Source organism: Palaemon carinicauda, chromosome 24 (genome assembly GCF_036898095.1).
Source record: "Palaemon carinicauda isolate YSFRI2023 chromosome 24, ASM3689809v2, whole genome shotgun sequence".
Classification (NCBI taxonomy): Eukaryota; Metazoa; Arthropoda; class Malacostraca; order Decapoda; family Palaemonidae; genus Palaemon; species Palaemon carinicauda.
Genome location: NC_090748.1, coordinates 108,563,127 through 108,568,126, shown reverse-complemented (window position 1 = coordinate 108,568,126; position 5,000 = coordinate 108,563,127).

The following is a 5,000-nucleotide window of genomic DNA, read 5'->3' as shown; positions in this document are numbered from 1 at the left end:
ATTTTGTAGCCTGCAGTTTGTTTATTATATCTGATTTTGTAGCCTGCAATGTGTTTATTATATCTGATTTTGTAGCCTGCAGTTTGTTTATTATATCTGATTTTGTAGCCTGCAATGTGTTTATTATATCTGATTTTGTAGCCTGCAGTTTGTTTATTATATCTGATTTTGTAGCCTGCAATGTGTTTATTATATCTGATTTTGTAGCCTGCAATGTGTTTATTATATCTGATTTTGTAGCCTGCAATGTGTTTATTATATCTGATTTTGTAGCCTGCAGTTTGTTTATTATATCTGATTTTGTAGCCTGCAGTTTGTTTATTATATCTGATTTTGTAGCCTGCAATGTGTTTATTATATCTGATTTTGTAGCCTGCAGTTTGTTTATTATATCTGATTTTGTAGCCTGCAGTTTGTTTATTATATCTGATTTTGTAGCCTGCAATGTGTTTATTATATCTGATTTTGTAGCCTGCAGTTTGTTTATTATATCTGATTTTGTAGCCTGCAATGTGTTTATTATATCTGATTTTGTAGCCTGCAATGTGTTTATTATATCTGATTTTGTAGCCTGCAATGTGTTTATTATATCTGATTTTGTAGCCTGCAATGTGTTTATTATATCTGATTTTGTAGCCTGCAGTTTGTTTATTATATCTGATTTTGTAGCCTGCAGTTTGTTTATTATATCTGATTTTGTAGCCTGCAATGTGTTTATTATATCTGATTTTGTAGCCTGCAGTTTGTTTATTATATCTGATTTTGTAGCCTGCAATGTGTTTATTATATCTGATTTTGTAGCCTGCAGTTTGTTTATTATATCTGATTTTGTAGCCTGCAATGTGTTTATTATATCTGATTTTGTTGCCTGCAGTTTGTTTATTATATCTGATTTTGTAGCCTGCAATGTGTTTATTATATCTGATTTTGTAGCCTGCAGTTTGTTTATTATATCTGATTTTGTAGCCTGCAATGTGTTTATTATATCTGATTTTGTAGCCTGCAGTTTGTTTATTATATCTGATTTTGTAGCCTGCAATGTGTTTATTATATCTGATTTTGTAGCCTGCAGTGTGTTTATTATATCTGATTTTGTAGCCTGCAGTTTGTTTATTATATCTGATTTTGTAGCCTGCAATGTGTTTATTATATCTGATTTTGTAGCCTGCAGTGTGTCTATTTTATGATTTTGAAGCCTTCAATGTGTTTATATCTGATTTTGTAGACTGCAGTTTGTTTATTATATCTGATTTTGTAGCCTGCAGTTTGTTTATTATATCTGATTTTGTAGCCTGCAATGTGTTTATTATATCTGATTTTGTAGCCTGCAGTGTGTCTATTTTATGATTTTGAAGCCTTCAATGTGTTTATATCTGATTTTGTAGACTGCAGTGAGATTATTAAATCTGATTTTGTAGAGTGCAGTGTTTGTTATATCTGATTTTGTAGCCTGCAGTGTGTTTTATCTTATCTGAATTTGTAGCCTACAGTGTGTTTCTCTCTAGTTTGTTTATTATATCGGATTCTGTAGACTGCAGTGTGTTTATTATATTTGATTTTGTAGCCTGCATTGTGTTCATTATATCTGATTCTGTAGCATTCGGTTTGTTTATTATATCTGATTTTGAAGAAGAAGAAGAAGAAGAAGAAGAAGAAGAAGAAGAAGAAGAAGAAGAAGAAGCTGAGAGAACCGAAAAATTACACATTTTTTTCATTGCTATCATTCCTTTTAGTACCATTATTATTATTATTATTATTATTATTATTATTATTATTATTATTATTATTATTATTATTATTATTATTATTATTATTATTTTAAGACAAAAACTCTTGGGAACAGAAAAGGTGTACATATATATATATATATATATATATATATATATATATATATATATATATATATATATATATGTGTGTGTGTGTGTGTGTGTGTGTGTGTGTGTGTGTGTGTGTGTGTGTGTGTGTGTTATAGCCACCTAAGGAAAAAGGAAAATATTGACAGATTTAATATTTTCGTTCTGTTAGTTAAGGCATCCCCACTCAGAAAGCGAATACATGCATACATGCATACGCACATACATACATACACAACATATAGTAGAACATAACGATATAATACCCCCCCCCCCCACAATAATAACAATAACCTCGCTATTATTGTTCAATCGAGTTGACACGAGATAGGAAAGCGATCACATCCACTTGGCCATTGACATCACTGTGTGTGTGTGGGGGGGGGGAGCCCTCTTGAGATCGATAGAATTAATTACTATGGCAACTGGGACTCGAGTCGAGGTCACACATTCAGAATCGTTCATTCAAAGACTCGGTGACTTTTCGGGAAAATTGAAAGACTCACAGAGACTCAGAGACTCTTTAATATTGATGACGATTATTCAGCTGGTCGAAATCAAGGTACAAGAGGTTTTATCAGTTTATAAATTTTAACAGGAATTTGACGTTTTAAAAAGAAGGGAATATTTTGGCGTAAAGGTGTGATATTACGGTCACCAACCCGTGAAAGATGATAACAAAGTAGGGTAAAAATTACGGTCGCCTGTATTTTACTGAAATACGGGTGAAAACAGTATATTTTTACGGAGAATTTCCGATTAAAATTACGTTTTTTTTACAGTGCACTGTTAAATATTTGGCGGGAAAAACGGTAAAAATCCGGGAATAAATGTTGCCAGGCATTTACCGTTTTAAAAAGAAGAAGATATTAACGTAAAGGAGTGATATTTCGGTCATAAACCCGTAAAAGATAATAACAAAGTAGGGTGAAAGTTACGGTCGCCTGTACTTTACTGAAATACGTCTGAAAACTATATATTTACGTAGAATTTTCCTTTAAAATCGTGTTTTTTTTAAACAGTGTATGTATGATGATACTGGTTGTGCCTCCCAAAAGAACAAAACGACCATCTCAAATCAAATTACGATATCTCCAATACCACCCTCCTCCAGCAATTGAAACTTGCCATTGTTTATACTCCTGATTGGCCAGGATGTTCCACAGACCCTTAGCCAATAGGAAACCTTTGGGAAATCATAAAGCAGCCACTGAGAAACAAGGATCACTCCACAATCCCCGAGCTTAAAGCTGCGGGAAGAGCCGAGTGGGATGGGATCGAACCTAATCTATGAAGGAGCCTTCCTGAATTTGTCCCAAATCGCTTGGTTTTATGGAAGAAGAAGAAGAAGAAGAAGAAAGAAGTCAACGCTGTTACCAGAAGGTCTGCTTAGTACCTGTGGATATTTTCATGATTTTCAGTTTCATATTTTAGTACCTCCGCTAACGAAGTTGGAGGGAGGTTATGTTTTCGTCCCTAGTCAGTTTCATATTTTTTTTACCTCCGCCTACGAAGTTAGGAGGTTATGTTTTCGTCCATGTTTGTTTGTGTGTGTGTTTGTTTGTTAATAGCTTCCTGGCCACAATTTTAATCCTAAGATGAGTGCCTGAGGCTATTTTCATGATTTCCCAGTTTCATATCTATTTACCTCCGGCAACGAAGTTGGAGGGAGGTTAGGTTTTCGCCCCTGTTTGTGTGTGTGTGTTTGTTTGTCTGTGAATAGCTCCCTGCCCACAATTTTAATCGTAGGGTGAGTACCTGTGGATATTTTCATGATTTTCACTTTCATATTTTGTTACCTCCGTCAACGAAGTTTGAGGGAGGTTAGGTTTTCGCCCCTGTTTGTGTGTGTGTTTGTTTGTGAATAGCTTCCTGACTATAATTTTAATCGTAGGGTGAGTACCTGTGGATATTTTCATGATTTTCACTTTCATATATTGTTACCTCCGTCAACGAAGTTTGAGGGAGGTTAGGTTTTCGCCCCTGTTTGTGTGTGTGTTTGTTGTGGCCACAAGTTTAATCGTAGGATGAGTACCTGTTAATATTTTCATGATTTTCACTTTCATATTTTGTTACCTCCGTCAAGGAAGTTGAAAGGAGGTTATGTTTTCGCCCATATTTGTGTGCGTCTGTTTGTTTGTTTATGAATAGCTTCCTGGCCACAATTTTAAACTGTTATGTAAAGAGCTGGAAATTATTACATTTTGGAAGGTCAAAGATCAAGGTAGAGGTTTGTACTCTGTGAGTGCTTCAGTTTACTTACTTACTTTGATGGCTGTTTATCCGGTCCCATACAGCAGGAGAACCCCACTCTCTACAGGTCCTCCACTGTCGTTTTACCTTGTTCGTTCAGAGTCTTTATCGTTTCAGATCACGAATTGTTTACAATGGATATTCTTCTGTGTTTTGGCGTAAATTTTATTTCTATTTATTCAAAGTTTGTTACACTTATTCTTTTCAACTTTTTGAGATTTGAGTAACATTTAGGTATGTGAAAGAAGGCATGTGTGAGGGGCGTCCTTTCAGTGATCTTTGCCTTGTCCAAGTTATTTAATCATGTTTCAGATAATGCTAGCATATCCAGATATTTCTCGTTTATCAATTCTCGAATTCGAAGTCTTATTACCTACAGATTGTATATTTACATAGCCACAGTTTATGACATCCCTAGTAACCATGATCAGTATTTTCCGCTAGTCTTTTCAATTCCAAGTCATGAGCTTTCCAGTCTCTAGAATTTACTGTGTGGTCACTTGGTTTGTTTAACTTTGTGCAGTTTATACACTTTAACACTTGCGAATGACACTCCCTGGTAGAATGTCTCCCTGAACATTTCCGCAGACTTTATAAACTTTAGTTGATAAATGTTTTTCATAAAAGAGAATTTTACATACACTTCTTTTTGTGTAGAAAATTATCTTTTGATTAGTCATTGAGAAATGTTGACACCCAGTATCTTTATGTTAAGGTAGTCTAGACCACAAAGTATCTTTGAGTTAATACCCCCATGGGTCTCTGATCCCGAGGTATAGAGAGTCCAGATATTAGGAAGTGTATTAAATATGATTTTTATGAATAGAGTATGGAATGTAGTTTAGGTGAGACCATTGGGATGAACTATATATCCTTTTCTAAAAGAAGTGA